The following is a 12,080-nucleotide window of genomic DNA, read 5'->3' on the forward strand; positions in this document are numbered from 1 at the left end:
AGAATATATCCCGGCGCCAGCGTCCCACCTTTCTTACCGAGCCCTGTTGCTGGCTCGCTTTTCCACAACGTTGCACAATACGAGGTAACCACGTGGCAAACTGTGCACCTGTCGTCAGCGCCGTTCGGCTGGATTCCTTGACAATGACGGTTTCATCAATTAGTGGCTATTTCGAGACGTTCGATCTATCAGAATCGGGAGATGGCGTTCGCGGTACTCGGAGGACGGCGTTGTTGCCTTGAATTGCGCCGTCACTGTTTACGTGTCAGCGTTGGCGCTAGGTCTTGTCGCAGTCCATGCGGGCACTCATCAGCTTGTACGTAAGGCTCAGGTGACGCTCATTGACTCGCCTTGAGTAAATGATGAAGCGTGAATAGCACCCGATACAGCTGCACGTCTGCCGGTGACGCTTGCTTTTATCGGATATCGCATCATATTCACGGAGCCACGGAGCCGCCACTTCCATGGATGAAGATCTGGCCAAAGGCCTCTTGATAGGTGTACTCCGACTGGACAGCATCAATGCAAGATGACAAGTTACAATGGGCAAACTTTGTCATCCTCACACATTGCCACGAGCGCCACGTGTAAGCCACTCTCATACACTCTAAAAATTTTAACACCCTTAAGGGTGTAAATGACTTGTCCCATGGGTGGCACCCTTTTTGGGTGTATTGTTACACCCCAAGCAAAGAGATGCAAATTAACACCCCACAAAGGAAGGGGTGTTAATATGACGTGCCCTTGCCTATGGGTGTAAAACAAACGACACCCTTTCTTTATGGGGTGTAACACAGACACCACCCTTTCAATATGGGTGTAGCATGGACAACACCCTTCCGAAAGGGTGTTATCCCTGCAAGTATTTTATGCTATCTTCGGCTGGTCGTTTCTGAGTACTCTGGAGCGCTCTCGCGAGCGGCGTTGTCTTCGACTGGTTGAAAGAGGGTGCGCGCCCTGCGTTCGGCTGGTTCTTCTCGATTGCTCTCCTCTATCTTCGAGCGCTCTGAGGCGCTCCGAGCCCTGTCGTCGGAGCAGTCATCGAGATTGAAACGTCATCGCAGCACCGCGTTGCTGCTGTTGGCGACGGCCCACCGTAACCTTGGCAACCTAGGCCACTGCATGCTGGCGTCTCGACGAACGTTCGTCCCGCCGGCACGTCCGCCGGTTTTTCGGGCAGCGCCGGGAGCTTTGGTTAGGCGAAACATCGGACGTTGGCAGTAGTCACGTGGTTTCGCATCAGCAATTTCCTCCTCCGAGAGCGAGTAGCACGTTCGGCTTGCGCGCTTGTCTCCTACCTTTGAGCTCGGGAAACGACCGATCTACCCGACTCTGCTTCGGGGCATACAGGCGACCAGTCGAAGATACCATTAGCGTTCACTACAGCCATGTAGTTAATGGGCAGACTAGCTGTTGTGAATGCGGCCTAGCCTTAGCTATGGTACTACCTTGTTCAGTATGAGCCAGAATCTGTGAGGCGTCGTCATATTGCGCTTCTGGTCCGTCATGTGGTAGCATAACGTGCGACCCTTTCAGGCAAAAAATTTAAGTTTCATGATCGCAGAAATGCACACATCCTATGCTTTTCGTAATCTTCCTCTGCAGTGATAGTTCTCTGCCGGCAGGATGCAGAGCGCAATAACAACGCGCGCTGCACAAAGGACACAGGATCTCCCACACCTTGGTGCACCAGTACTTATCACTCCGTGGAAACAGCACACAGCCAAAAGCATGGTTGCATGCATTTCAGAAATAATTAAAAACCTCCACTTGGTCAAAAATTTTCGCAACACCACCTCGACCAGGAGGGAGACACTACAGCTCGTTGTCGTAGCTCATATTGAATGCAATAGAGCGCAAGCAATGCATGGATTGGCGACGGTAACAAGTGCAGTACAGAAGCATACGTTTGCCTGTGAAGCAGTTTTTTGCCGTTTTAAGCACACATTCTATACCTCTATTCATCAAAGTTGTCATTTATTTCCACGGGATGCTTCTACTAGTACTTTCACATATATGACTTAAAGGTAGCACTGAAAGCCAAAGAACAAAGTGCAACAAAGCGCTTCCACTTCGAATATTGTTTCAGCATTTACGAACAAAACAGCATGTGTAGCTGTGCATGCTGTTCAATATATAAGCATGCACTATTTCCTGAAATATATGTATGCTCCATTTACTGCCAGTGACCTGCTTATACCCAACAATTTAGTTTATTTTTCACCATGTGCTTGCATTGAATATCCCACAGGCATAGTAAGTTAAGCTATCAGAATAACAATCAGCTAGTCTAAGCTTACCTAATTGAACAAAATCATTGTAAAATTTGTGACGAAATGTCATAAGAAAAGTATTTATTATTTAAATAAAGAGAAATTCTTACATAATAATGTTTGCACGTTTTAAAAGTAAAAAGATAAGGAGTAAAACCATACCAATACAAAGACATAAGTACCGAATAATGGCACAGGCTTGTTCAAATAAATTTTAAGCAGAAAAGTTTTTTTTAAATAATCTCGCTACGAACTATCACATGTTTTCATTCGAAAAGCACTGCATCTTATTATAAAGTACAAAAATAACCGGTCACATAAGTAAGAACAAGTCTGAGTGTGTCTATGTTAACACAAGGATAGAAAGTTGGGCGAGTTGGTACAGTAACATGATCTTGGATTGTAGCGCGAAGTGACACGTACACACACTAGAAGCAGACCAGGATGAGCGCTAACTCTCAACTAAATTTTTATTGAAACGAAGAACATATATATATATGGGTGACTGCAAAAAACCGCAGCGTAAGAACATGACAAGGTATGAAGACATCATATAACATATCAGGAAGTAAGGAAGTAAAAAAGGAAACAACAAAAAGACTACTTCAGATTAACACATGTGTTCTGAAGATACTGAAATTCGCATCCTAACAGAGACAAAGATGCATGGCTAATGTAAGTCTCTCCCAATCTTTTAATGTGGAATGCCTCTCTATCTATTTGTTGTGAAAAACTTTGTTTCATATTGTGCGGACATTAGTAATGGCAAACTTAAGAGCTGAGTAAGCTAGTCATGTCCACACAATATGAAACAGTTTTTCACAACAAATAGGCTCGAAAAGGCTAGTTATCCTGTGCATTTATTATCACTAACCTGCAAAAAGCTTTTAAAGTGGGTAAAAGGCCAGGCTAAGAAACAAGAAAAACAGAAAAAGAAGGTTTGCTGTGGTGCCCTATATACATAGATTATCAGATGGTTTATGGAACGTGGCCAATACATATGGTGTGGATAAAGTTTTCTCGGCATCCCAAGTTGTCGATCATGTGCCTATGATAAATACGAAACTTGAACAGGGTGGCAAAACAGAAAAGATAATTGCGGCGTTAGACATGTGTCCCTTTTTGTGCCTTGTAACACTGGTATAGTTTATCAGTATCCTCTCAAGTGAGGGAAGACTTACATTGTACAGAGCGGCAGGTGCATTAATATTAGACTAAAAGAAAACAAACATTCACTTTACAACCCTAATGCTTCACATCTAGCATCACATTGTTTCAATTGCGGTTGTAAACCTTTGTTTGAAGACACAAAAATTCTTTCGAGACAAATGTCAAACCACACGGGAAATAATCAAGGCATTCCACATTAAAAGATTCGGAGCACACATTCACAACTATTCATTGCAGCTCCTACATTTCAACAACAAAATTAGGACAGTTCCTTCAGTATGGTGGCAGATGCTCAGCTGCAGGCTTTCTAGAACCATGCATTATCTTCAGACAGTGCCAGTACAGCCCGTAGCACATCTTTCAAGCACTCCAGACAAGTACACCGATTACACTGTACACAGAGCATCTGGTATCCATTTACCTATAGAGGCAAGGTAGCCCCTAGAACACGTTTTGTGACAGGCATGCTGGGCACTTTGTCCCCTGAAATGCAAGTGCCATTTGGTACTTCAGTGCCTCTAGTGTCCTTTACATCTAAATGAATATTGAATACATAGTAGTAACATGAAGACGACAAACAAAAGCCATCAGCCATCAACTGTGTGGCAAATCTGGGTGCAAGCTATTCTCTTATCAAGTATACCTGTAGGCATTGTGACCAATGTGCTCCCAAGATGTATGAGGCATTATCATTGCGGAGTTGTAAGGACATGACAATCCTAGGATGATTATGTTCTTCAGGTTTTTTTCCCCACTTTCCATCTTTTGAAACGTGTATACTATAGTCATGAAAACAAAAATGCTACAACTGGCGTGTGATAAGTTTTGCGACTGTTTTCCTAGCAGCTCATTGAAACGAGCCACGATGACAAATTCAAATGCTGTTACCTCATCAGACATACAAATTTCTTAAACACTAACAAAACCAGATAGGCATTAGAGTGAGCATCACTTAAATACATTACACTGGTTTAAAGTTATTGCACCACTTTGTGCCAGGTAAAAATGTTATAAACATCAAAAATGTTAAGATTCTATGGCCAACCGTGAAAACTAAATAAAAAAATCATTAAGCTTTCTTAAACGGGTACAGGAGCTTTACAACTGGCCGTCTTGGTGATGGACACGCAGATAGATGAGCAGCCATTCCACTGAGACGAGAATGTTGAGGACTTCGCACGAAAGTCTGCGAGACACTGCAGAGTAGTTCTTGGTCCACATGAAGGAGATTGCTTGCATACACGTCTGGGCCACCATACTGAATGCATGGTGTTACCGGAACCTTTTCCCCCTGCATTGTGGTAAAAAAGAGGTGAGGCATGCAGACAGGACACGAGAGTAGAGAAGTGAACACGAACGCGAAAAACATGAAAAATTTCATTAAATTGTTTTAATAGATAAAATTTTTATACTATGTGTCATTCATTATGAGGGTTCATAACCGCAACATATTTCATATATAAGCAGGTAGAATTATCAGCTTGGTCAGTTTGTACAAGCTCGTTTGAGGCAAGAAATCGAGTTTCACAAACACAACCTCAACATTCTTGATTGAAAAAGGAACACCTCAGATGACATGCAGTCCTCTGAGTGGGAATTGCACAGTTCAAGAAAAACAAATTAAAACTCACACACCAATCCCGAAAAAGGAATAAGCACCTGCTACTGCAAAAAGCTAATTGATAGGTTTTAGTAGCACAAGGTCATCTTTGGCCAAAGAGCACCAAGTCTATATTGCAAAAGTTAAACTTAGCGCATCTTTACAAAGCAAATATATAAAGATGACTAATGCCTCTCTGCGCTACAGTTGCTTTGCTCTAGCGTGAAGTCATTTTAATGCATGCACACGTACATACACACGATACACCCACGTGTAACAGCTGCAGAATTAAAATTGGGCAGCAACGAAGTCGCAACCTTTAACCCTTGATCCCAAGCTGTACTAGTGACTGCAGGTAGTACCAATATCGCCAATGACGAGTCGCACTCTTTCTGCCCGATGTTATGCTGCTATTATTGTCAAAGATGAGTTACAGTCGGCATTGAGGGAAAGCTGCCCTCAAGAGCAGCTCTTCTTTTTGTGTTATTTCTAACCAGAGACCAATGAAGTAATTATTTTTAGAATGAGAATGACACCGAAAAATTGAGTATGTAAAAAATTTGGAAAATTTTGTACATTTTTCCGGAATTAACTAGGGGGTTAACGGTTGAAGCGGCAATCCAGAAACTAGAACATGTTTTGACATGTTTGCTACCAGTGAATGCTAGAAAATATGTTGGCATTCTGTAGTTTTGTCCAACAATGCAAAATGGATTCTTAATAACTGAGGAAATAAATGGAAAATATCATGAAGTATATTTCGTGAATGTAATGCAGCATCACTCAACTTCTGCTACTATATAATCTCCACTTGATTAACCTGCACTTCCTGAACTAGTTCAGGAGGTGCTGCATTTCAATACTCATTCCACCAGTTCAACGTGACAGCAACTGCACGTTGTGATTTGTTTTACTAAGTGCAGGCTTTGTACAGGGCGAGTTCACAGCATTCCCTGCACTTGGACGAAAGGTAGTGCATGTTTACGCAGTGGGTGTGGTGCCGCTTCTGCAAGAGTGAGGTGCAGAAATCAGTTTCATACAATAATTACTAGAGGGAACTCTGACATTAGTGTCTACAGGAGGTCAAACAAAAACGGCTGTACCAGCATGGAAATTATGGGAAGTACATGGATTTGCCTAAACTTCGTCTGTTTGGCTTCAAGCGGCTTTGTGACTGTAAACTAGTCATTTTCAACAATATACTGTGTAATAAATAAATAAACATTAAAATCGTCCGACGACAGGATTCAAACACAGGAACTCTAGAGCAGAAGTCTGATATTGAAACCATTAAGCCATGGAGGCATGTAACAAGCGAGTGCAACGCCCTGATGAAGTTATCGCGGGCATACCAGTGCCTTGAGACGCTTGGCGCCTTTCGATTTGGCCAGCTGGACAAGCTCAATCGTTGCAATTAATAGCAATTGTGCGTGTTGGCGCCGTCTTCTGCACTTCGAAGAGTATAGACTGCGCTGAAATTTACGACAATAAGATTTATATAGCGTATAATATACGAAGCCACAAGAACGTCTGAATTCACAAGCACGAATATCAGACAAATCCATGTGCTTCCCATCATTCCCATGGTGGTACGACTGGAGCGCCAGAGTTCCCTCTAGTAATTACTGTAAGAAACTCTATGGCAGAAATAACCGAAGTGCCTGGCATTTTGTTCTGGAGTAATAACAAGTTTTGCAGTCCCATAAATCTTACTGGTCATTAATTCCAAGTTTTAGTGCAGTCACGTCTAGTAGGCAATTGTGGTATTTTGCATAAACATTGCAAAGCCAACTGTGATGAATGTTCACTCTGGTAAATTCTTTATGATCGAGTAGCATAGACTACTGAAGCAATCTCTGGAAGGCAAGTGAAGTAATTTTCTTATTAGCAGCCTTTAAACAGCATTCGAGCAGACACATGCACCTCAGATATGCAGACATTTCCTTGACTCAGCAAGAAGCGATGCTTCATGTTCCACGAGGCTACTTCAACCAAAGCAGTATTGGTGCTCTCTAAAAACAATACCAATGCAGATGATCCAAATATTTTTCAGGGGCAACAGTTATACCTGAAATCATGCTAGATTAGTTTTTTTAAACACATGATCAGACCATGTTAGAAGTGCTTCTTAAAATCCTATTTATTAGACTAGTCATATATCTGAACACAAAGGCTACTAATTAGGTCCCATGCTATATCATCATCTTAACAAAAACTTCACTTAGTAATACACATGCTGTGATAAGATTTGAGACCACATTGAGATGCTGAACAAAGTGAACTCATTATTTTTAAAATGAAGCTCCTGTTCTTCCAAATGAGAAGAAAGGATACTGAGGGTCAAACTTTTTCTGAATCACAGCTGGAAGATGCCAGGGAAGGCACATGGAAACTTATTTGTAATTTTCTATTTAAATGTAGAAATGATAAAGGTAAATGAAAATGGTAAAAACAGGCATGGGGGGAGAACGAACCTACAGCATTTGCATTAGGCATGCGATGCACTAACCACTGTGCCACCGAGGCAGCATTCAACCGTCCACAATGGCCCCTCAGATTGTCGACGCTTGAACACGGCCGTAGTACCACAGTGGTTAGTATATCACATGCGTAATGTGAAGGTTATGGGTCCGTTCCTCACCCACAGGTGGATATCTTTTAATCCACTTTCATTTACTTAGAATTTATCACTTCTTACTTCATATAAAAAACTTAAATCATGTTCCTGTATGCTTTCCTTGGCCTCATTATCTGCTGGCTTTTTCCAGTTCTGTTACTTCCAACACTTATACATATTCTAATCTGGTAAGTAAACAGCTTTTGCATGATGCTGGAATGCAATATAAAACATTATTGCAGGGCCGTGTTATGTAGAATGCCTTACATTGCCCAGGCAATGTGTATTAATGTCAATCTGAAAAAAAAAATTCCCACTCTAGGCAGAAATGCTGTGTACTGCTGTGTGCAACAGGGTTTAACGAAAACAACTTGTTCAGAAATAAAGCCACCAAACAACGAGGAAATATGAAAACTAGATGAAAATTTGTGCAGTTGCATGTTAAAAATTTAGCACAGCAACAGATGAAGACATAATGAAGGAAGCGCGAGGATGGTTTATTTTGGACACATGAGGGAATATACTTGAAAGATGCATATGAGCTTACACGTGAAGAAATATTGTTTATGTAGCAGCTAAACTACGAACAGGCCTAGAACCCACTGATACAAGGTGTCCAGCATGTAAATCTTACCATGCCCTTAAGTCAAAGAAACATGGCCATTTCGCATGATTCGCTACACATGGCTGGCTCACACAACTTAGCCACTGCTATATATGCCTTGTAATTACCAGGTGGTCTGTCTGACATGTGCAAGCTTTAAATATGTACAAGTGCCACGTAGCTGGACAGCACCAAGGTAATGTCGTTTGCCATTGTTTGGAGGAAGTGAAACCAATTCTTGCATTTTTCCTAATTAGGTAATTAGTTATAAACGATTATTTAACTGCTCAAATATTATATTCAAAGCAAGAGTGTCAGTGCAAAAATTGTAGAGCATCCTGAAAAATTACCAATCCAGCTAGGTGCAACAAGCTTTTTTTCAAGCTTGAAAGAAGCCAGTGAATACATGCGAAAAGTGCCATGCAACTAACCACTCGTGCACCTGAACACCATTTGGCTCCTCCTTTCATGCTTGAAAAAAACTTTTTGAAAAGAATATTTTAGAAATTGATTAATTATTATTGACTATGTTTTAGGCAAAATGCATAAAATAGTGTGACTGCCACCTCCATTTTCGGCGACATGAATTGACTCCATTTTCATGTCCAAATCCAGCTATACATGGTGCGTGTTTTGAGCTGGTTCTGTAATTTAGGCTGGTTTTGACTAATTGAAGCTTCGCACCCTAATAACAGAGTCAGCCTAAAAAGAAATTGGTACATAAGTGGTCGCTGTCAGTACTCCATACTCCTTTAACTTAGTGCAAAGTGCTTGTGAGCCAAGAAGTTGGTAGTTCTAAGCAGTATTTCTCATTTTGACCTGGTGTTATAGCCCACTTACTATGATGCCATGCTGCTCAGTCATGCTGGTCCTAACTTCAATGTAGGCCATGGCAGCTGCCCTCCAATGGGGGTAAAATGCAATAACGCTTATGCACTTAGATTCGGGTGTACATTAAAGAAGGCCAGGTTCCCAAAACTTCAGTTTGTGACTTTGGAATGTAAAAGCCCATAATTTAATTTTAAAATCGAAAGGTGCTTTATTAGGAGCAGGGGCATCATTTTGAGCTTTTACTGCACTGCCACGGCACCAAGAAGCTCCGAGTAAGTAAAAACAATTTCTTAGACAACGTACATATCTTGCAAACATTTACAAACACTTCTCTGCATGCACCTCTGTTGCTGTTATATTTAGATCCGTATGCCAAGGCGGGTTATGATGTTAGAACATGTTTCAAACTTGTTTTTTTTTTACCGCTTTAATGTTATTGGTTATTTTGCATGTCATTGTGTGTCGAACGCACATTTCAGTGCATCAATTTCTTCAGAAAGTGCACTCCTCTTTATTTATTTGTGCATGCAGAAAGGGTTCAGAAGAACTGCTTTCTGAAGATCTGTATAACAAGCAAAAAACAATTCTATGTAGGCTGCACAAAGAGAAAGGATGGGTTTGTAAATATGTTATTTAGTTCTTTAAAAAAGAGGCAGCTGTCAGTATTCTGTTCCAAAGTAAAAATTGCCCCTACCTGGCTCTGTTTCATTTTCCGATGTTGATGGTCCATTCGGGGGCACTCAACTGATAGACTGCACTTTGGCCATGTCGGGTGTGCTGTCACCAGGCCCAAGGTCGATCGACATCTTCACCAAAAGTCGAGTCCAAACGCTATAAAAGAAACATCTCATCATTTTGCTATCAGTTTTGTCATCTTGCGTGTTTCACACACGGCCGTAAGTGAAATATTTCGTCACTTGGATACTGAAAAAAATTCAAGCATTTTCTGGCAGTCCAGCTGAATACACATAAATGGAGAACATTAAAGAGCAAATGCAGTTGTCACATTAGATTGGTCAAGTACTGCAGAAATGAAAAATAAATCAGTGATACTGTGTCTGTTGGCTTTGAATGCAAGAAAAGTAAAAACAGGAACTTGCAGCCACGCCACTTTGAATGTCCCGCGTTTGCTACACCTCACAACAAGTTTGGCATGGTCCGGTACTCGGGGATAGTAATCGCTTAAAATCAAGATGAACGAGCGTCGGCATAAATTAACAGGATACTTAACGGGGCAATATTGGCGCATAAAACAACTCACGTAGTAAAGCTACTGTCAATTACCCGATGACGCATCTGCGGGCGGTGCGGCTTGGGCGAACAATTCAAAAAGGAATGAGAGTTTCACTTGTTTCACGCCTACTAAGCTAAGACAGAATTTGAGTTTCTTACTAAACTCTACTGGACATTTACGCTCCGAATAAGACGCTGGAAATTTTGTTACGTCACATTGCATACGTATGAAAGTGAGGAAATTGCTTTTATTGTATTCTGCCCAGACGGCATGCAGCAGCTACCACTCTCATGCAACAAAAGCATGAAAGTGGTACTCGCGGCACGGTAAACAAACATATACAGCGCCAACGTTACGCTCCTTAGAGTTGGAACTAAGCACGATCAAGCCAGTTAGTTTTCTAGCTTTCATAACGCCATGAACACGACCAAACATCGCGCGAAACAACTGTCTGCTCTCGAAAATTATTACCGCTTCCATTTATATACCTATCGCTGCCACAAGCAAAAGTCAATGGGCTAGCTGTCCACAAGCCGCAGATTAGACAGACAGCAACATATTACGGTAACGTAAAACAATTTCAACGCTGACTTAGCAGCCGCGGTGTGCTCTAAGCGCCACAGTTCTCGTTTGCCGCTCGAAATTCACACCATGATGACGGGCACTGCATCTTTCACATGAAATATTGCACGCTTTGCTCCGGAGCTCAATAGAAGGGCGAAACGCATTTGCACGTACCTGAAATCCGCATGCCGGAAACCCGTCGACGCTTCCGAGAACGGGGCACACAGCCAGCCATACACCAGTACGGCGGCTTGACTTGGACGTGAGGCACTTCTATCAAATATTTCACATGCGACATGTTTCACACCGATTGCGAGAACACGAGAAAATGCCGCAGGTCGCAATGCGACGCCGTGCACCCGTGCATCTACCGATGAGCTGCGTGCGCGGACTTGCAGAAAAACAGAACTATGACAAAACGGCCGGCGCGAAAGGACGGCGGCTCGCGTTGCGGAGACGAAGCGGTCAATGAAGCGCGAATGAATGTTGCCAACTGTTGGTTCCGCGTTATGCCGGCGGTGGTGGCTTTAGTGGCGTGTGTTGCGGCTGTCTAATTTTTTATTTCTTTTCCCCGAACAGTATAGCGAAGATCAGTTCTTTGTTTGCATTTTTACTGTGTCGTTTGGTATTATCTTTTTGTCCTTTAATGCTATTAAGCAGCCAATTATGGCCCCCCAGGTTCGCGCGCGCCAGCTTTGCGCGCAAATCTCGGAGGCCGTAAGACAACGCATTAAAAATTGCCGTTCTTGTCGTTAACGTTTCATCATCGTTTCTTCAACTGAGGTAGAGGCGTAGTGTCCCTTTTCCCGGGGTGGGGAGGGGGCGATCAAGACAGAGTTGGTTGTTATCGCGACATCCGCGAACCCTGCGATTTTTTTTATAACGTAAGCATTTCTATAATTACCCACAAATAAAAACCATCCGTCCGTCAGTCCGTACCGCACGATACCTTTCAAAATAGAACACGCAGCAGCGAGTGAATTCACCTTCGTGCTAGCTCTCGCTTCAACGCGACTGAAGCGGCGAGAACACAGCGCTCACGAAGCTCTCAGCTTATGCCGCACTATGCTCTTTTCGCAGATCACTTTCAAGATAGGTGTACGCGCGTCTGTTTTCAAAGCGAAGTAAACGGTGAGAACACAGCGCGTGAAGTTTTCAGCAGTGGGCACACTCTGTCCAAATTGCAG

General features: G+C 42.5%; 1 long non-coding RNA gene across 1 annotated transcript; it reads right to left on the bottom strand.

Moving 5' to 3' along the window:
• Positions 1–2,729: 2,729 nt before the first annotated feature.
• On the bottom strand, positions 2,730–11,237 carry LOC140213637 (uncharacterized). Its single transcript, XR_011890552.1, has 3 exons — positions 11,068–11,237; positions 9,790–9,926; positions 2,730–4,734 (listed from the first exon to the last, which is right to left on the bottom strand). It is a non-coding gene; the product is annotated as an uncharacterized lncRNA (long non-coding RNA).
• Between the last annotated feature and the right edge of the window lie 843 nt (positions 11,238–12,080).

Source organism: Dermacentor andersoni, chromosome 10 (assembly GCF_023375885.2).
Source record: "Dermacentor andersoni chromosome 10, qqDerAnde1_hic_scaffold, whole genome shotgun sequence".
Classification (NCBI taxonomy): Eukaryota; Metazoa; Arthropoda; class Arachnida; order Ixodida; family Ixodidae; genus Dermacentor; species Dermacentor andersoni.